At 44.4% G+C, this 22,425-nt stretch overlaps 1 long non-coding RNA gene across 1 annotated transcript in view; it reads right to left on the reverse strand.

Annotated features, from left to right (window-relative positions):
* Positions 1–327: 327 nt before the first annotated feature.
* LOC126215288 (uncharacterized) overlaps positions 328–22,425 on the reverse strand; it is a 28,435-nt gene continuing 6,337 nt past the window's right edge. Inside the window, exon 3 of the long non-coding RNA XR_007542115.1 lies at positions 328–692. This is a non-coding gene — a long non-coding RNA (uncharacterized LOC126215288). The remainder of the gene's footprint in view (positions 693–22,425) is intronic.

Genomic DNA, 22,425 nt, shown 5'->3' on the forward strand with positions numbered 1-22,425 from the left:
CTTCTCACAAGGGAAATTACATGATCATTTTCTGACAACGCATTTTGCAATCGTATTCAAAGCTGGCATTGTTACCATTTTTGTTTTAGTTTTCTGAACATTAAATATTGCACTATTGATACTCATGGATATTTGAGCGCACTAACTGAAATGGTAGCTGTAATACAGCTTTACAGCATTATTTTACAGACACTGAAGTTAACAACCAATAAATAAATGAATAAATTAGAGCGAAATTAACTTGGTATGATTGAAACGCCTTCTCTTGCGTTCCCTTGTCTTGGCTTTGTTCAATTAAGTAAAAGACCAATCTCTGGATAGTTTATTTGTAACAAAAGTCGGTGATACAAACAGTAACATAACAATATTTAATGTAATTCATCTTCATTCTCGTCGAATTGCAGTGATACAGAATGAGTACAATAGGAGACCGTTGTTCAATTTGAAGGAAATAAGAATTATTTCATACCGTTACTGCAGCTTGGGATTTTATGTTGCTAATGGAGCTGAGGACTCAAATTAATGGGGCAGGGCATTTTGTTCTGCATTCTTCAAACAATCAAGTCGACAAGCGTATCTGATTACCACCATAGATGTACCAGTATACCGGAGACGCGATGTTTGAGGAGCTCTGAGGCCGTTGTCATGGGGTATCTTGACTCCAAGCAGACTTCAGCACGTACATCTCCGATCTGAAACATAAAAAAACCAAACGTAACGTAAATATTTCCTACATGTCTGTGGAAGGGTAATCACTTCTCTTTGCAGACTATTATGGCTGACGAATGGAACAGAGCATGTGTCGCGATAAACTACTAAAGAAGAGAATTATGAAATTTATGTGTTTGCAGTGTACATTTCTAACTCACACAGCCGGCGAAATCTCGAGGGTTAGAATGGAGAAGACGGATAACAGTGAATAAGACTGTGAAATGAGTATGCTGCACTGGCATTTCAAAATAAAAAAAAGTCTTGTTTCAAAGATATCTTGGCAAAGACGTCTGCATAGCTGGCCAGTTATTATTTTCACATGCCGAACGAGGGGACAATGACGGGACAAACTAAAATATATGACTATATCGCTCTTTAAAGCGTGTTCATCACAGATAAAGTTCTCACCGTGAGTGCCTCGGGGATGCGTGATAAGACCTGTCTTACTCTCTATGTACACAAACGATTTTCACACAGGATGGGCAGCAATCTGCGACTGTTTACTAATGATGCTCCAGTGTCGCCGTTGAGAGAATGTAGGAGGGTACAGAATGACCAGATCAGGATCACACCTTACTGTGAATGTGGAAAATTGTAGGTTATTGCAGAAGCTTAGGAAAAACAATCCTCTAACAAGGGAAACTACTCACACTTCCCCCTGAGATTTACTGGTAAGATGGCCTGGTGGATAGCCCGTCAAAAACTGAACGCAGATCAAACATGGAAACGGGAAGAAGGCGTACTGGACTATGAAAAAGAAAAAGAAAATTACAAACAGTGACCGGTCCAAGGAAAAGAAGTGCAAAGTGGAGCGTAGTGGAACACCCGAGGCTTCATGGTTAAGTGGTGACGACGTTGGACTGCGAAGCGAAGGAGCTTTGTTCAAATCTCTCTCGAGCTATTTATTTTTTCATAACGTTGTGAACTGTCCGTCCAGTCTTTGAAACGTTTGTTCTCTTTCTGTATTGACGCCAGCTGTCGAACTATACATTGGTTATAGAATATGAGTCATGTAGTAAGAACACGTTACCGTCTCAAGTATACGCGATGAATAGTGGGAGCAGGCGATATGCCCCAAAGACCTCTCACAGAAATGAAAACAACAAATAAACGCGTGAGAACTATGCCACAACACTTCAAGACACAAGACATCCAAAACGGAACGCAACTTCAAAAACGTTAAGAAACATATGTTTTAACAGGGAACTGAGTAACCCTGTGATTGTGGAACTGTTGCGCTCATTTGTTGCAGCGTATGTGGCAAAATATTATTTTTTCATCATTTTATTGGGATTTATCACATTCATACGAACACCTAAGTCGGGCAAGGAGGCATATCTCACTCACTCGCCTGAGGTACAAATTAGGTGCGTCGGTAAAAGAACCATCTCAGCTATGCATTTGGATAGTTGGAAGAACAGTTGTCCGTGTATGTACATTGTTCCATCACTGACAGTAGCTGTAAATATGTAACGTCCGTGAGGTTAAATGAACGTGAGGTAACTTACGAGGTGTGGGAGGAAAGTAATGAGACTGAAATACTGCGAGCCTTCCGGTAACGCTGTATTGTCCTGCGTGTGTAAACTGGTGTGTTCATCTCTTCCAGATGACCAGTCCGTGTCTGAGCTCCGTACAGCCACAATGTGATTTTTGGTTGTTCGGTTGATTTGGGGGAGGGGACCAAACACCGAAGTTATCGGTCTCATCGGATTAGGCAAGTATGGGGAAGGAAGTCGGCCATGCCCTTCCACAGAAAGCATCCCGGCATTTACCTGAAGCGATTTTGGGAAATCGAGGAAAACCTAAATCAGCATGGCCGGGCGCGCTTTGGCACCGTTGTCCTCCCAAATGCGGATCCAGTATGCTAACCTCACTCGATATGTGAATTTTGAGAGTGAGTGAAGATGTGTTTTTGATGTGGGTTACGAAAATGGAAAATCATAATTTAGAGCAGCGTTCTGCCGTCAAGTTTTGTGTTAAACTTGGGGAGTTGGTGATTCAAGAGGCGTATGGGAAACATTCCGTATCAAGAGTTCAAGTCTTGACTCAAGAGGCGTATGGGAAACATTCCGTATCAAGAGTTCAAGTCTTTCATTGGCACAAATATTCTTTGGGGGTCGAGAATACGTTGTAGACGAACCTCGTTCAGGGGAACCTTCAACTTCAAAGACCTATGAAACGTCGAACTTGTGCGTGCTCGTGTGAGGTCGGACCAAAGCTGAAGGATAAGGGGTGACCCGTTGATGTTAAACGTATTCATCGTACATCAAATTTTAATCGACGTTCTCCACCTGCGAAAGATTTGTGCCAAAACGGTATCGGAAAGCCTCACAACTGAGCAGTATTACAATCTAAGAATCGCCATTGACCACGAATGGTTCAGTTGTGCGATCACAGGCGATGATCCATGGTTTTCTGTGTACCGTCCTGAGACTAAGTGGCACAGTGAGGAGTGTTTAAACTGGAACACTCCTCGACCGAAAAAAGCAATAATGAGCAAATCTAAGATCAAAACAACGCTGACTGCTTTTTTGACAGTAGGTGTATCGTGCATAAAGAATTTGTTCCTCCAGGAAAAATTGTCAACAAGCGTTCTACGATGATCTCGTTGAAATGCTCAGGAAAAGGGTGAATCGAGAGAGACTGGACATCGCAGCCAAGTGGTTGCTTCATCATGACAACGCCCCGACGTCCCATGGTCACTTCCATCACGGAATTTTTGACCTCGAAAGATGTTCCTGTTGTTCCACAGCCCCCCCCCCCCCATCTTTCACATCATCTCACTCATTGTGACGTTTTCTTTGCCCGAAATTGAGGATGACGTCATTTTGGGACTCTGGAGAATGTAAAGGCCGTACCTGTTGAAGCGTTATAGCGCTGGCAGACCAAGACAGGGAACGAAGACCCCGCAGGTATATAGGTGCCGAAAGGAACTACTTTGATGGGGACAGTATTGTTGTTCGAAAAAATAAAAAAAACATGTTAGATATAAAATAAGTCCCATTACTTTTCTCACGTACCTCTTACACAGCTGCTAACGTTAACGGAACAGTGTACGTACATCGGAAAATTGTCATTCCAATTATTCAGACGCATAGCTGAGATGGTTTTTGGACTCGAGGATGGCTGATGGTAGATCGAAATCAATTGCCTTTAATAAAATACACAGTTAAAAACTGTGAATTGCATTCTGTAATCCTTAACAATTCATTAAAGCTGTACACCACCAACTCCATAAAAATCTACGGAGGGCGTTTAGAGAAACGGCGTTTGTGACATACTTAAGGAAGATCTTGCTGCCATCAGCGGAATCTCGAGAAAGACCTGGGGTACGAATCAGAGAAATATGGAGTCACACAGAAGCATATAGTCATTTTTCCTTCGCACCTTTTTCGGTTGTATTAGGTCAGGGGATGGTTATCCTTGCTACTACGTACCATCTGCTATGCACCGTGTTGCGGCAGAGGAATCTGTATGGCTTGTATGTTTATAGATGTAGAAACTAACTATTATGTTCCGTTCAAGAACGCATTTTTTTTTGTTTTTTAATAAAGCGAGATCAACATTGATGTCGGCAGCTGGGCCAACACCTTGTAAATAGAGGTGGCTTAAAAGGCACGCTTGACTAACGCAGACGGGCGTGAAGTACTGGAACAGGATACGTAATTAATGCTATGAAGAAAAGTACGTAGCTGGTATAATACTTATCTTTAATCAATCATTGTGGTACATCGCACAAAGGAGACTTTAATTACAATCACTGTAAGGCTAATGGCGCCTTGTTAGTTCGTAGCCATTAACTTAGCTGAAGGCTATTCTGTCTCTCGGCTAATGAGAGAGAAAGGCTTCGTACGTCTAGTCGCTAGCTCTGTCGTCCGTACAACTGGGCTGAGTTCGAGTCAGTCTCTCGAGACCTGCCTTGTGGTGGCGCTAGGTTTGCGATCACACAGTGGCGACACGCGGGTCCGACATGTACTACAGGACCGCGGCCGATTTAAGCTACCACCTAGCACGTGTGGTGTCTGGCTGTGACACCACAAACATAGATAATATCGGTGGAGAAAGGAAACGGAAAGAAACATAGCAGAAACAGAATGGGCAGTATTATAGGTGTAATCATTTCCTGTTGAGAAATATTAGAAAAGCCAGGCGTTCCACCTCCACTTGCACATCTACTTCCACTGTGGGTAGGTACATTGGATTACATTATCTTTTCCTCTTTCCATGTTACAGCTCGAGGTTTCAGGAAACGGAGGTTACGCTTTTACGTTCCGTCAACGACACGGTCATTAGAGACTTAACCCAAGCTCTGCTTGGGGAAGGATAGAGTAGCTAACAGGATGTGTCCTTACCGAAAGAACCATTCCGGCATAAGAAAAATTACGGGGAACTTGAGATTAGCTGGATGAGAAAATTAACCGGTGGCTTTCCTATTACAAGACCCGCTGTGTTACGCCTCTCTTGATCGAGGCTTTCGGTTAGCCTCCGAATGAGCTTTTACACTAGCTGCGAAAGAAGTGAAGCACCCGGAAGACACGGCGAGATGTTAATATAAGTTGGTACACGTACACACTAAAGATGTGGTCAGGGTTCCAGTCCTCTGTCAGTGAAAGAACAGTCAGCAGTGGGCGTTAGTATTGTTCATGTTTATTGTTACCAGGTTGGTACGGTATACACCGAGGCGACAAAAGTCACTGGATAGTCATGTGCACATAAACAAATGGCTGTAGTATCGCTTATACAAGGTATAAAAGCGCGAAGTTGTCATTTGTACTCAGGTAACTGATGTGAAAATGTTTCAGACGTGACCACTGCCGCACGACTGAAGGTAACACGCTTTGAATGCGGAGTGGTAGCTAGAGCTAGACGCATGGGACACTACATTTCGGAAATCGTTAGGAAATTCAATATGCTGAGGTCCACAATATCAAGAGAGTGCCGAGAATGGCAAATTTCAGGCATTAACTGTTACCGCGAACAGTGCCGTGGCCGACGGCCTTCGCTTGAAGACCGAAAGCAGCGGCGTCTGCATAGGTTTGTCAGTGCTAACAGACAAGCTGCAGTGGGTGAAATAACCACAGAAATCAGTGTACGGCGTTTGAAGAATGTATCGGTTAGGACAGTGTGACGAAATCTGTCGTTAACAGGTAACGGCAGCAGATCACCGACGCGAGAGCCTTTGATAACAACTCGACATCGCCTGCAGCATCTCTACTGGGTTGTTGACCATATTAGTTGCATCCTTGACGACTGGAAAACAGTGGCTTGGTTAGAAGAGTCCGGATCTCAGTTGGTAATCGCTGATAATGTTCGACTGTAGCGCAAACACTACGAAGCAAAAAAAAAAAAAAAAAGGTTCAAATGGCTCTGAGCACTATGGGACTTAACTTCTGAGGTCATCAGTCCCCTAGAACTTAGAACTACTTAAACCTAACTAACCTAAGGACATCACACACATCCATGCCCGAGGCAGGATTCGAACCTGCGACCGTAGCGGTCGCGCGGCTCCAGACTGTAGCGCCTAGAACCGCTCGGCCACCCTGTCCGGCACACTACGAAGCAGTGGACCAAAGTTGTCAAGAAAGCACAGTGCAACCTGGTGGTAACGCCATAACAGCGTGGGCTGCTTTTTCATGGAATGGACTCAGTCTTGTGGACCAATTTAACCGATCATTGGCTGGAAACGGTTACGTTCGGCTGGCTGGAGATTATTAGCAGCCTTTCATGGACTTCGTTGTACCACACAACGATGCCTCATGTGACCGGGCCACAATCGTTACTAACTCGTTTTATGAACATTCTGGACAAATCCAGTGAGTGGATTGGCCATCCAGCTCGCCTGGCATGAATCTCGACGAATATTTTTGGGATGTATTTGAGAGGTCACTTCGTGCACGAACTCCTGCACCGGCATCACTTAAGCATTTTTGGATGGCTGTAGAGTCGGCATGTCTCATTGTTTCTGCAGGGGACTTGCATCAACTTGTTGAGTCCATGCCAAGTCGAGTTTCTGTACTACGCTAGGCGAAGGAAGGTCCACCACAATATTTTGAGGTGTGCCATGACTTTCGTTGCCTCTGTGTGTAAGTGACGTGAACAGCATCAGGTATCGAGTGATCAGCGCTATGACACAGCTGCCGCGTATTCGCTTGACGCAGCGGCATCAGCAATTGACAAGGTTTTGGGAGGGGCGTTATTCTAGGTCTCCATATGGCCAGCTGGTCGAATCGTGCAATATCCAAATTTGTGGGGTGTTATGATGTAATAGTGGTCCGATGTTGGACTGCTTCGGAAGTTTGAGGCACGCTCAGTCATAGTTAACGTTTCGATCCACCATATCTAACCAACACAAGGGATGAAAGCCGTATTATTGCACCATGCGCATCGTAAGCCCTTCAAACCTTCCATCTGAAAACATGTAGCGGCATTCTATGTCTCCCCGTATCACTGTTAGGAGACTAATAGCAGTCTGTCTAGAGAATTACCGTCCTACATCAAGGCTGCCGGTAACGCCGCCACGGCTGCAATCGGAACGTTGTCGCGACAGGGAAACTCGAACTCTGAGTGCTGATGAATGGCGTCGCAATGTGTTGACTGGTGAACTGATGTTCTGCACTCGCCCTGACGATCACCGTCGGCGTGTATGTTCGAGACGTGCTAAGAGTTCCCATCGTTCCAGTTTTTTTGGAAACGCACGGTGGTCTCATGATATGGGGAGCCACGGTTATGACTTCAGGTCAGGGCTGGCAGTGATTTGGGGAATTCTGAAGGCACAATGGTACTTCAAGAACATACTGCGTCTTCATATTTTATCTTTCAAGCGACATTAATGTGCTGCAGTTTGCAACAGGACGATGCTCGTCCAGAGATGGCAAGTATTTCTATAAACTGTCTGTGTGATCTTATAATTAAATTTTCCACCAAACATTTGAGTCTTCTCTTTATCCACAGTAGTGATGGAAGCTGAAGGAATTAATTAAAATTTGTGCCCTGGCCAGGGCCCGAACCCGGGTGTCCTTGATTACTATACAGGAATGCTGACCATTATAGCACCGCAACACTATGGCTGATATTGCTGCACGGACTACCCAAGTCCAATGTCCTATTATGTAGTACGTGCAGCAATATCAGCCATAGTGTTGCGGTGCTATAATGGTTAGTATTCCTGTATAGTAATCAAGAAGACCCGGGTTCAAGCCCCAACTTTGACACAAATTTTAATTCATTTCTTCAATTTGCATCATTGTCGATGTGATGCTGAGGAACTCACATGGCCAGTATGTCTCTAGATTTGCCCCGGTAGAAGACGCGTGGGACCAGTTCAAACAGCATATCTGTCGCCGTGGCAGTACACTGGATATCGAGTACAGGTCAGAACAGCTGTGGGCCTGCTTGTCTCGTGAGAGGATATACGACACCCTTCCCAATCGAATCAGTCCATGAGTCCAGTCGCGAGGACTGCAATCTCATACATAAGTGGGCACATACCGCCAAGTTCTGCATAAATTTGACTTCAGTTTGTAATCACCGAACTAACATGACATATGTACCCTCTCAACCTGTGAGGTCCCATTTTGTTTCCTCTTACACTTCTGAAGTTACACTTCTTTTGCCAAGCAGTGTATTCCTCCATTTTGTAGAGTTATGCATTTCGCGAAATCAGTTTGTGTGTGGTGGAGAGCAAGCGGGTTTCTAATATAATGACTGACCCTTCTTTTAACGAGTGCTCGTGGAATTTCAACAGTGCTCCTTTCTGAGACGCACCGTCCTTCTTCCGGAGTGATTGCCGCGCTTTGGATCAGTATCTCCGTTTCGCTCCCTTGCGTGTGAAGACAAACCATTGGATCACTTCCGTCTCCTGCGCTGATACAACCTCGTATATATTCCTTGAGTGACGATCACTGCCAGAGGAGCAGTCGAATGAGTCTTCCGCAAACAACCTTGTTGTTGGGTGAGTTACATTCGTCTGGAGTCCTGCGACCAGTCACAACGAAACGTCTCCTACAGCTAACCTCACGTCGCCGTTACTGACTAAATCGGCTCGGGATCATACCCCCAAATATTTATCGGTTATCACAGAATCCAGTTACTTGTCACCGGTCGCGTAATCAGAGGCTGCTAACATTTTTCTGCCACTCGTTGTTGTAGACAGAGTACTGCAAATGCGACAATACAAATATTTTTCAAAAGGGCGTACATATCGAGTTCTTAGCAAAATCGTTTGCATTCATGTGTACTCCACGTTGTCTAAATTGACAACGCAGATACATGTACAAGGTGACAAATGTCGGCAACAGGGCTGCAAATGTCAGCTTCCTGCAGGATGCAAAAAGTAACGATACAAAACACTCGAGCTATATCTGGAGGAATAAATTTTTTGTCACCATTTGCAGGAGAAACAAAATCACGGGAGGGATTGTAAACGTCGTAGCGTGCGTTAGGGAAGGGTTTATTTTCGTCATGTACGCCTCTTGTAATGAAGTATTGCTGTTTCCTGTTATCGGATTTTCCTGCTTCAGTTGCTGTTACGGTCTATGATATAAGGTTCGTAATCGAAAATGAGTAAGTAATTGTTCAACTCAACGTAACCGATCGAAACTCCCTGTCCATCTACAGACAGTTAAACTGCTGTAATTGAAAGACACGCGGAACTTCTACGCTCAGAAACTGGAGTTCTACATACAGGCAGTACAGAGATCGCTGGCGCCATCTGACACGCCAGCTGCTGCGAATTGCCCTGGCGAGGGCAACAACAGCGGGTGGACAAAAATACGGCAGACGAAAAACACGACACATTATCATGACTAGTACGGTGAAGGAAACTCTTTGGCAAATAAAGCAGTTTCCACTCATCTCGGAATGGATAAGTATAGATGTTTTGTGGTTTTCAGTGGAAACGTAAACCACTCCTCCTGCAATATGACGGCAAGTTGACTTGACGATGATGGGGATGGGTAGCTGTCATTACGCACCCCTCTCTCTAAAAGTAGACCACAAATGCTTAATAATATTGATGTTTTGGCGACTGTGTCAGCCAGTGGTGTGGGGCCAGTTCATCCTCATGCTCTCCAAATGAGTCTTGGGCGATGCGAGCTTTCAGTGGCCTTTTCCTGTTAAACAGCGTCGCAACTGGGAAATAAGCACGCATCTCGTGGTCGTGCGGTAGCGTTCTCGCTTCCGACGCCCGGGTTCCCGGGTTCGATTCCCGGCGGGGTCAGGGATTTTCTCTGCCTCGTGATGGCTGGGTGTTGTGTGCTGTCCTTAGGTTAGTTAGGTTTAAGTAGTTCTAAGTTCTATGGGACTGATGACCATAGATGTTAAGTCCCATAGTGCTCAGAGCCATTTGAACCATTTTTTTGGAAATAAGCACGAACATGGAATGGATCTGATCATGCAATATATTCGCATAATCCTTGAAACTGGACTCATCCAACCAAATGGCCTTTCCCCTTGCTCTGTAGTCAAGGTTTTATGGCTCCGGCAGCACTTTCTGCTGTTACAGGCATTTGCATCACTGACGCGTAGTTTTGCAATTCCAACTTGCCCTGCAATCCCCAGCTTATGCTGTCCTGAAGTGACTTTTGGAGCTGTCGTCATAATCATCTTTAGTGACCGCCTGTCACGAACACTCAACACACGTTTTTGCCCGTGATGTGACTTACCGGATGATGTTTTCCCGTTTTTCCTGTATGCGGTATAGCCGACCGGGGTGGCCGAGCGGTTCTAGGTGCTACAGTCTGGAACCGCGCGACCGCTACGGTCGCACGTTCGAATCCTGCCTCGGGCATGGATGTGTGTGATGTCATTAGGTTAGTTAGTTTTAAGTAGTTCTAAGTTGTAGACGACTCATGACCTTAGAAGTGAAGTCCCATAGTGCTCAGAGCCATTAGAACCATTTTGAATGCGGTATAAACCTTAGACAGGGTGACTCTTGAAACACCAAACACTACGGTTACCTCGGTTACGACCATTGACAATTTGCTCACCTTCGAATCCATTTAGCTCTACCATAATTCACTCATGACTGCACTGAATACCCTTGCGACCACGACTGGCATTCTAACGCATTGAGGAAATTACTCGGGTGCAGTTCGTTTTCAAAGGCAGCAGGCTAAGCTGGAGGCCTGGCTGTCATCTGAGTTTGTTGGAGCCTGAATTCCTTTCGGTGTTTCCATGTTTTCGTCCATCCCCTAAAAGGCTAAAGCTGTCACCCGCTCGTATTTACATGTTGCGTATCTAATGAAACCGGGAAGGAAAAAAACTGATTTTGAGTATTTCATAGAGTCATTGACAGACTTTGAAAATTTAGCATTATATACTCATCAACAGGTATATTATCTCGTTAAAAGTTTAATGTAATAAGACAAGTATTAGAAATAGAAATTGGATATATGTCTGGAGGCTGCATGAATCACAGCGGGGATATTACAAAAAATATATTCAACCAGTGTTCGAGATGACTGTGAATAAGTCTTAGACAAAATTTCAAACCTTTACGAAACTTTTTCTCGATCTGTCGAGTAAGTTGACATCTGAGGTTGTTTTATAAGCCTACAAGGGAGTTCAACTCTTCAAGGAGTCAGGGCTTGAGGAAGGAGGAGGAGAGACGTCCATGATAGTGAGGGAAATACTGTGCGTTAACCGCCTGTGAATCGTGTAGAATTTGTTCCTTGTGTTATCGTACTTAAACTGTTCGTGTATCGTATTTTCTGAGGCGGAGATTCGGAACCATCGCAGCATTTGTCTAAACGAACGTGGAAAACCACCTAAAAACCTCTCTCTCTCTCTCTCTCTCTCTCTCTCTCTCTCTCTCTCTCTCTCTCTCTCTCTCTCTCTCTCTCTCTCTCTCTCTCTCTCAATGGCCGGTGTATCAAAACGATTTTCATTAAACCGTGGATCCGGTCCAGGTCTCGATCATCTTCCTGTATTGCCAGGTAGCACTCTGCGCGTTAAGCTATACCAGCAGGCCTGCAAAATAATATCATTTTTATATCTTACTCTAGCTGTATCGAAATAACAAAGTGACTGACAGCTACCATGGAAACAACCAATCAGAGCACGAGGTTTGGCCACACTCTCTGAGCTGCGCACAGTTGTCATGTGGCTATGCTACCGCAACACAACAATTACGGTTTCTAGCATAATTGTTGTGATATCTTCTTACATACTTTAGCTTCCAAGTGCAGTAGGTTTCTTTTACGGAATGTGTAGAGCCAGCTGTAAGATTACTTACGAGAGCGGTAAAGACTATTGTGATCCTGCAAAGCGAAATCAGTACTGGGCGTTAACGGGGAACATACGAAAGTATTCAGTACGGAACCGCATGAGTGGGCAGCCTGCACCTATGTCGGGCCGTCAACAGCCCACCACCAATTTCCCAGCTCAACTGTGGATCACTTTGTTATTCTGATTCAGCTATAGTATCGCGCGACTAAGACGAAAAAAGACATACAACATTGACATACTAGTACCAACCCATAACTATTTAGACTACATATCTAATTTATGCAACTTTTTTCTTTCTAGACATATAATTTAGAAGCAGTGCTACCATACTAAGCAGATTTGAAAAGACAAATTCTCTAAAATGTTTGCCGCACTACACAGCTATTGTACCTCGTCCAGGTGCGCCTGTTTCGTCACCTTGCGTCCCCACTCCACACAGCTGACTCGGCGGCGGTGGCGGCCGCAGAGACCACCGGAGAGCCAAACAAGGAGACGCTTGAGATCCGCCGAGTCCGGTGAAGCTCCATTCGCAGACCCGGGACACCACCCCCTGTTACGTATACTGAAGGTATACCGGAAAGGATATCAAGCACTCAGGATACATTCAGTATACGTACAGACGGTTCCCATCGTGGTGAATGCCGCCACCAGTAGCCGATGGCGTTTGTGTTCTGCTCTTCCGGTCCAGCGACGACAAACTGAGGCGTACTGAACTTACCGCTGCTGACACATTGAACTGTTCCCCTGAGCGATGCCAGCTTAAGGCAGTAGTGCACAGTTCGAAGCTGTTACTACATCCGAGACTTCAAAACAGTGGTGGCTGTTGGTTACATCACCCATTCCTCCCATCATCTTCGTAATGGGGAAAAAATTAGCACTGCGACTGAGAAAACTGTGCATTCTTGCCTTAAGCTTTACAAATCTCGGTCCTTTTCTGCACTTCTTTTTTTTTACATACAATCACAATAATTGGTGATGCAAAGTTCCTCTCAGTAATCGAACAAGGCAAATATTGGCTACAGTAATGATCATTTCCATTTGTCCATAAAAATAGAAAGTATATTTCTACTTCAGACACAGAGTTGCGCATATTTTAGAAATGTTTCAGTTGTGAAGGAAGCGATTGCATATATATTATAATGTGGTACTGTGATCTCACAAATAAAGAAAAGTTGATACTTGATACAACAACGGAGCGAGGGGTGGGGGGGGGGGGAGAGAGAGAGAGAGAGAGAGAGAGAGAGAGAGAGAGAGTGAGAGAGAGAGAGGGGGGGCAGGGGTGGGGGGGGCGGTTCATATGCGGGAGAATGAGAGGTTGTGAGGGGGAAAAAAGTACACTGCGTCATTTGTTCAGCTTTTCTTATAAACTCGACAGAAAATCATATTCAATCAGTATGCAAAGAAATACCATCTGTTCGTCATTACTAGGGCAAGTGTGTGTGTGTGTGTGTGTGTGTGTGTGTGTGTGTGTGTGTGTAGGTGCGAGCGCTTAATAGCCTAAATCTTATAAGTCCTTCCATTTTCGGAGAGAGTGAATTTCAGTTCTTCGACTTTACCCCAAACTCACCGAATCACAACAGAAACGTCCACTTACTTTTATACCGCGACACACTGCGATCATCGTCCAAAATTGTCAAATATCCTATCATATGAATCTTATTTACACTATGTCTCATTTTATTGCTCAACCGAGCCTTGTGAAAGAATCACTCCGCTCTGTTTTATTGTTATTTGCAGAAATAAAAGTTTACGTACGCCTCTTCTCTTGAATCATAAAGTTGTTCACCTTACGTTGAAGCATCATCCAACGCTATTTTGTATGAACAATGAATCAATAAATATATTCTCTCCGAACGTTTCGACCACTAGAATGTCAATGTCGTCCGTGAAATGGAAATACGTAGTGGTGTATCGTGGTGATTTTCGTGGAATGATGATGATGTGATGCTTATGATGAAACAAACGTACTCGATAATCTTTCCATCTAAACGGTTTCCACCTTAACGTTCCATTACTTTTTCTCATGTAAGCCAACATTCCTATGTAGTTGCTGAATCTACAAGCTGCGCAGACCGAAATGGTAAACGCGATTTTGTTAATGTGAAACGTAACTGATATTTACATATCGTATTACTCAGGCCGGAGTGGCCGAGCGGTTCTAGAGGCTACAGTCTGGAGCTGCGCGACCGCTGCGGTCGCAGGTTCGAATCCTGCCTTGGGCATGGATGTGTGTGATGTCCTTAGGTTAGTTAGGTTTAAGTAGTTCTAAATTCTAGGGGATTGATGACCTCAGAAGTTGAGTCCCATAGTGCTCAGACCCATTTGAAGCATTTTTGTATTACTCAGTGATTTCTGCCCATAACGGTAGTTCTGTCCTTTCGTAATCTCGGAATTAGTAACTTTGTTTCTGGCAAGTGGATGATATTTCGAGGAACACAAAATTGTGTAAAACACACATACACCAGAGAAACACCGTTGAAAACAGAGCGTAAAGCTATTCTGTGCTCTCAGCCGCCTGAGACTAAGGTAGTTAATAAGGGCTAAGTCTACTGACGCACAAACAAATACATTTTATAGTCTTCGTTCTATAAACGAATGGGGCAGTAAATACCGTGAATAGTTTTCGAGCGAAGAACCTTCTACCATACGTTTCGCAGTTGCTTGCGAAATGTGCATTGGTTTCTCAAGTTATTTTAATTGCTTTCTGGATGGTTCTACAATCGTGGAATAAAGTAAGAAGTTCTAAGAAATGACAGTATATCTGTAGGCATATTTACGTTAGGATCAACGAGATGAGGTGTGAAGAAAATAATCGTGATAAAAAAAGGACAGTGTTAAAGACTTCACGGGCGCTTGTTATGACATTGGAAATGAGATACGGCGAAAGTAGAACACCGTAAACATGTGCAATACGCTTCAAGGAAACTCTTCACTACATTCCTCGACGAAAGCAATAGATCTAGGATACATTACTACTTTGGTATAAGACAGTTTTTGGACCAATGATGACTTCAAAGATTTCGAAAATTTATTCTACTCCAGCCGACTAAATCACAGCATAATTCACATTCGTCTAAAGTTGTCAGGCGACACATTCATCTGAAAATTGCTTCAACTATATCTCATTTTATCGAGCGCAAGATAAAAGAAGAGACCTACATGTGAACAACTTCTCCGTTAAGGAACCAAGAGATCATGAGCCAGTGACCACAGGTGTGACTGAAACAGGTTTCTTACAGCAAGAAAGGCCCTTGTTACATTTTCCAGAAATTTCCATATGACTTTTGTGTGGAATCGATGTTAGAAAGTTGTCGATCTAGTCCTCTCTCGCTCTGAAATGTTACCTTCATGGTGATCTATTTGAACTATGCAACAGTGGTCGCTTTGAACTTCTTTCCATGAAACACAACGTCATTTTACTTTCCCCGGGAAAGTATTCGTTCCCTATTTCTCTCTCAGTTGCAATTTTAAAATGGAAAGAGAACACTGAAGAAACATCATTTGTTTTTATTTTTCGTCTTTAGTCCAAAGCGTCGTAGCAGTACTCTGCTGAACGACTCGCATCGAAGGTTACGGGCGTATCTCGACCCCACACCAATAAAAAGCCGCCATTACTTCCTCTATCTCATTCATTACCTGCGGTGGGTTGCATCGTAAATCAGTCTCGAGATCCGGAATGCCCGGACACTGCTATCGGCCTCGAACGGTCGTTACAGGGAACTTAATTAAAAATACTTTCCGCCATGATTTACGGTCGCTCTCAAGGATTTATAATTACCTCCGCAGGATGTGTCTTTCTTTATTTCGCGTCCTTATAATTACTCCTTGCTCGTTGTTGATCGTTCGGAAAGCCGCCCAGCCATCTTTATGGTAATCGATAAAGGCCTTCGCAACGCACATTTGCAACCAATTACTCCGGATTGCTGAGTGACTGGAAATCCTTCCGTGTGGCTACGCGCTCGAGGGATAGCCGCACTGTGTCGGATTAGTTAACCAAGCAGGTCTCTTCGTTGGGGAATTATCACGTTCTTTTCCAAGATCGTTTTATTTTATCAGCAGAGGACCTAGTTCGGAAAAAAACACTCTAAGCAGGCATACTAAGAAAATATTTGCAGTGAAATTTGATTCTCTGGCTAGATGGGAAATGATTTGTAGTTTCCCGGAAAACGAATGAGGGGTTACAGCTGACAAATCACCTTTTATAATGGCAAAAACAACTTTGTTGTTACTCGATTTTTTTTCCTTTAACAAATGAGTTTTTTTGTTGTTGCTATAACTGTTGGCACAGTACCCGAGTGAACACAGTGACTGTATAGCAACGGCGACGAAATGGCTGTGCAAATGAGCAACTGAATGTCTCCTGCAATGGTCGCTTGCAGTTGTGGCATATTTGTCCAAAAAAAATGGTTAAAATGGCTCTGAGCACTATTGAACTCAACTGCTGAGGTCATAAGTCCCCTAGAACTTAGAACTACTTAAACCTAACTAACCTAAGGACATCACACACATCCATGCCCGCGGCAGGATTCGAACCTGCGACCGTAGCGGTCGCGCGGCTCCAGACTGTAGCGCCCAGAACCGCTCGGCCACTTCGGCCGGCCATATTTGTCCACACAGGTTGTTTTTGGAAATATAAGTCTCCCGTGGTTCTATGTAACAGTAGTAGAAACTAGAAAAAGAAACAGGTCCGAGGAATCAGGTGTCTTGAATCTACAATACAGCCGTCTGTCGTTGTTCAATGAGTTAACGATCGCGCTAGTACCAATGTTACAGGATTGCATAGTGTTTCGCAATCTTCGATGTGTATGTCGTATTTATGAAAAAGTGATCTCTAATTTTCCTGCAACAGAAGCAAGCAATTAATACAGTGTATGTCGATGTTCGCCATCAGATTGTTCGTCTTTGTTACACATATTGCTTGCTACAGGATGCGTTTCGAGGCCTTGGAATAAAATGAGGAACTGTCTTCAAACACATACATATTGTTGGCGTGGAGGCCCTGAAAACAAAGTTCGTTGAGTAGCAACTTGTATTCGAGCATGAATGAATCTACTTCATGGGACTGAACGCAGAGTGAATATGGATAATTGGAGATGTTCTCATGTTATCGGCTGAGTCGAGGCGTCGTCGTGCAACGACGTTTCGACTAATTTCGTACTCGTCATCTTCAGGCGTAGTCTGAAGATGACATGTAGGAAAAGCGTCAAAACGTCACTGCACGACGACAACACGTCTCAGCTGATGACCCGGGAATATTTCATCAATGAAATCGTCTCTCATTTTCATGTAGGCATATACATCAATATCAGCAGAACTGGCGAAGAGGATAACTCTATAAAGGGAAGTAAACTGTCATATAAACAGATCCACAATAATACGATTGCAACATCGCTGATAAATTTCTCAAACTTGGTAAATAACTTGAAGATTTGGTAAATAGCTTGAAGATCTAGACGTAATAAAAAGGAGAGATGTGGAATGGAGTTCAAATATGGAATCTGTGGCTGGGAAAACTAATGGAGAGGTTGATTTGGATGGAGGATTCCGGGAAAGCGCAATGCATACAGCGTTTGAGGTGACATAACTACAGACAGCGGACGCCGAAGATATTCGGAGATACACTGTTATGATCGTAATAGTTCGGTGAAGCTCTTACCAAGGAAATACTGAAGGAAAGAGTTGGGAGACCCAACGACGACGATAAAGATAGAGGCGAGACAGAAGATAGGAATGGAAAAAGGATGGCGAAAGAAGTAAGGCATGTTCATTTCAAAGACACCATCTCACCATTCGTCCGAATTGTTTTTGGGAAGTTGCGGAAAATCTAAATCTGATTCGATGGGGAATTTTAATCTTGCTTCTTCCGTGGATTTCATTACTCAAAAAGTGCGCTCGGCGGAGTTCATTCGAACTGGAAACAGGGCTTACACGAGAAATCCAGTGAGAGAAAACGAAGCTTTGTTCTCGCACAACTCTGTTAGATTATACAGTACGCCTGTCCGAGGTTGGTTGCTCAACTGTCCTGTTTCTGGTGCTGTGTATGTTTACTAGGCAACAAGTGAAAATGGGACAGGTGATACAAGAACGAGTGAATTTTGTTCTTTTTGTGACTCAGGGAGTTTGTAGTAGCTACATTTCCATGTGAAGCCCTAATCTGAAAACCACTGTGAAGCGCATGTCTCTGTTAGGGCCTATTCCTGTTCCATACATGTACGAAACACGGGACGACTGATTATTCACACCCCTCTGGCCGCCGTCTTATTATTCTCATCTTTTCTTCCTAATGTATGTAGCCGGTGGTAGCTGGCTCTTTAAACTTTGTAAGTTTTCTCGGGACAGTTTGCATCCACCTTGTAGCATCTGCCAGTTCAGTTTTTCAGTCTCTCTGAGACGCTCTTGCATAGGTCAAGCGAACCTGTAAGCACTCGTGCTACCCTTTCCCTAGAAGTTCTGTATCATATGTTAGTCCCAGACCTCAGCACAAGTGTTTTTTAAACAATCTACTTCGAAGATTGATCGCATTTTCGCATTTCCTCAGTATTCTACCAATGAACCTAAACCGACACCTACTTCATCTACGACTGAGCGTATCAGTTCGTTCCATTTCATATTCTTACAAAGCTTTACCGCATTTTGGATGTGGAGAAAACGGAAGAAAGGAAACCAAATCGTTTGAAATGTAGGTGCTATAAAAGGATGTAGAAAATTAGGTGGACTGCTAAGAAATGTGGTCATTTTCCTTAGTGTCGGAGAGGAAAGGAATAATTGAAAACTACTGCCTAGAGGACGGAATAAGATGACAGACCATCTGTTGAGAAACTGCGGAACAGCTTCCACGATACTAGAGGGAGCTGTTAGGGAGAAGAGAGAGACTGAAATCCACTGAGGTGACGAAAGTCCTGGGACAGCGATATGCACATACGCAGATGGCAGCAGTATCGCGTACACAAGGTATAAAATGGCGGTGCATTGGTGGAGCTCTCATTTGTCCTCAGCTGACTCATGTGAAAAGGTTTCCGACGTCGTTATGGCCGCATGACGGGAATTAAAACAGTCTGAACGCCCAATGGAGTTAAGTGAGTGGGACATTCCATTTCGGAAATCGTTAGGGAATTCAATATTCCAAAATCGACAGTCAAAAGTACCGAATTTTAGGCGTTACCTCTCACCGCGAACAACGCAGTGGCCGACGGACTTCACTTAACGACCGAGGGCAGCGGCCTTTGTGTAGAGCTGTCAGTGCGAACAGACAAGCAACACTGAGTGAAATAACCGTGGAAGTCAACGAAGAACGTACGACGAACGTAGCCGTTAGGACAGTGCAGCAAAATTCGGCGCTAATGGGCTATGGCAGCAGACAACAGGCATAAGTGCCTTTGTTGATAGCGTGACGTCGCCTTCAGCACCTCTCCTGGGTTCGTTACCAAATCGGTTGGACCCTAGACGACTGCAAATCTGTGGCCTCGTTAGGTGAGTCCCGATTTCCTTTGGTAAGAGCCGATGGTAGGGTTCGAGTGTTGCGCAGACACTATGAAGCCTTTAATCCAACGCACTTTGCAAGCTGGTGGTGGCTCCATAAAGGTATGGCCTGGTCCAGATGAACCGAATGTTTGACTGTAAATTGTCGTTGTCGGATACTTGCAGACCATTTGCAGCCATTCGTGGACTTCATGTTACGAAACACAGAACAGATTTTTTTTTATGGACGACGATGTGCCATATCACAGGACCATAATTGGTTTGAAAAACAATCTGGACAGTTCGAGCGAAAGACTTCACCACCTAGATCGCCCAACATGAATCCCATCCAATATTTATGGATCATAATCGAGAGGTGACTTCATGAACAAAATCCTGCACTGGAAATACTTCACCATGGACGGCTGAAGATGCAGCTTGGCTCAATATTTCTGCAGGGGACTACCAACGATTTGTTGAGTCCATGTCACGTACAGCCGCTGCACCACTCTGGAAGATGGAAAGTCCGAAACGACATTAGGAGGTATCCTATGGCCTGCGTCAGTATATGTAACAGGTAGCAGAGGAACTCGGGTGTAAGTGCTAGTCCGATATGAAGAGGAAGTATTGGCAGATTACCTCGAATCAGAGGAAAAACAGAATCTGTTTGTATAATGTTCCCGTCTCTCATCTTGTAGTACTGTACAGTAGTTTGAAGTGTACGTGTCCCGTTAACTATTTAGCCGGGAAAAGTACCTTGTTGGCCCGTCGCAGCTGTCGGAATCAAAGCAGCTTTCGTGTCTGTAAAAGTTGGTGTGCGCGTGTGCCCTTGTGTGTGTGTGTGTGCTTGTGTGTGTGTGTGTGTGTGTGTGTGTGTGTGTGTGTGTGTGTTCACACGTGAGTTTGAGAGACAGAAAGTAACTCCTGCAGCAACGCCGGCGATGAACAGAGCGAATGGCCGGAGTCTGGACACCCCCGGGGACAACCGCCCCTTTTCGACGAATCAGATAAAGCACACTCGGGCGGCCATTTTGGTAGGTGGCGAGCAGCAGGGGATGCTGGGAACCGGCGCCATGATGCAGCCACAGTGTTAGGAGGGGGGGCGGCAGGGGGAGTACGGTTGGGGTGGGGGGTTGATTTACAGCAGGCTGTTAGGGGCTGCCTTTTGTTGCTCTGTTCCGGGGGTGGCCGGCCCACGTATTGTCCGCCGGGCTTTTGCGCCTGCCTGGGGCGTCTCTATAGCGCCGACTGTGCGCGCGCGCCCCCGTGTACAGCCAGCGCCGCTAATTCTAGAGCGTCACAGAACTCCCCAGAATTCACTCTGTTTCCCACATTCCCTGTGTTTCTGCATGGAGAACTGCCTTCTCCTGATCGAAAGGCAAGGTTTCAGAATTGCTAAGTCCTGCTGTTTAATACTAATAGTACCACTTGCAACGCCTTGCAGAGCACGTAATGTTACAATGAAAGCCAGTCATTCCGTGCGAATACCTATCAGTGCCTTAGAGTTGCGTTTCGAAGTCGGAGGATCACACAGGCTCAGTCTTTGGGCACTTCAAATGCCAGCCTTCGATTCGCAGTAGTTGCAACCTTTGAGTGTCTCCGTCGTGTAGGCGTAGCGTCTCCGGAAGTCCTGGGTCTCGGGTTCAATACGAGCCACTCCTTAGATTTTGAATAACGGGACTGGGTACGTTAAGAAGTGATACTTTGCAACATGAGGCTCCACGGTGTTGTTGAGTTTAATTAAAGTCATATTTATACCCACAATCAGCTGATGACCCTCTTTAGGGACGCGATAAAATGTCGTTTTAGTGGTACTGATATTGATATAAACGGGCAATTATAATACTGGTTCTAAAATTCTCCTTACAAGCTTCTAGGATAGTATAGGGGACGGAATGGACAATATTTTGAATTGGAACCCCTGTCCAAACACGTGTGCTCCGTAGATATCTTACAGAGTAGTCATGGTGCGGGGTGATTACGTCCGGCTGTCTTACGTCATTTGACATCTGTCATACCTCTTCGTCCTGGCTCGAGACTCATTCACGCGTCTGTGAGTGGCTGAGTACAAGTTTGCAGATCACACCAACGTGGTTCTTCTGAATGGCGAAACTCACAGTAATGGAAGAGCTGCTTGTCGCCTTTATCAATATCGTTCTCCAGAACGTCCGACTCCATCGCATACCCTTTTTGCCACAATTGCGCTACGGCCTCGAGAAAGGATACCTTCACCGTCAGCAGCTGTGAGTGTGGTTCTACAAGGAGAGGATGTTAACTGTAAACAACAGTATTTGTGAAAATTGATTGCGTTTCTTTTTTCTTTCTTTGGTTATCATACGTGGAATTCTAAAACAAGTGTTATACTGGATCAGGCCTAGTAAATTACTCGTAAAAGTGGTGCCGTTACCACTATCTTCTCAAATGGTTGTACCATGCAAACGGTACGTTTCCGGACATGGGTTCCAATTCAAAATATTGTCTACTCAGTCCTTTCTAGAAATTCTAGAAGTTTGTAAGGAGAATTTCACAGCATCCGGTACAAATACAGATGTTTGCCTATTTAAGTTGTTATCGAGGCAATTATGTTTGCTACGTCACAATGCTAAATGTTAAAACAATTTTTTGTCCAGTGTCAAAGATGGCCCATGTGGATTGCGAAAAGTAGGAAATTTCAATAAAGTTTATATAGCAGCTGATGGGGTACAGAAAAATGTCTGTTATTAAGTATAAGGAGCGAGTCTTATTCTGCAAATAACCTTGGCAAAGGCGTCGGACGAGCGGACATGGCTAAGATGGGAGACTACCTTCTAAGACAGAACAACCACCTTTGATCATTGGCATCAGTTAGCAGAATCAAATTACGGTACCTGCATTAACGACATATAATTTGTTTCCATAAGAAATTGGCTTTCAGAACATTCCGAGTATGTGTGTCTACGGCAAAGAATTGCGGATATGAATCACGAGCCGTGGGAAAACAGAGAAAGAAGAGGACCCGAGAGTATCAGATGTGCTGTTGCTGAAACATGC

Source organism: Schistocerca nitens, chromosome 12 (assembly GCF_023898315.1).
Source record: "Schistocerca nitens isolate TAMUIC-IGC-003100 chromosome 12, iqSchNite1.1, whole genome shotgun sequence".
Classification (NCBI taxonomy): domain Eukaryota; kingdom Metazoa; phylum Arthropoda; class Insecta; order Orthoptera; family Acrididae; genus Schistocerca; species Schistocerca nitens.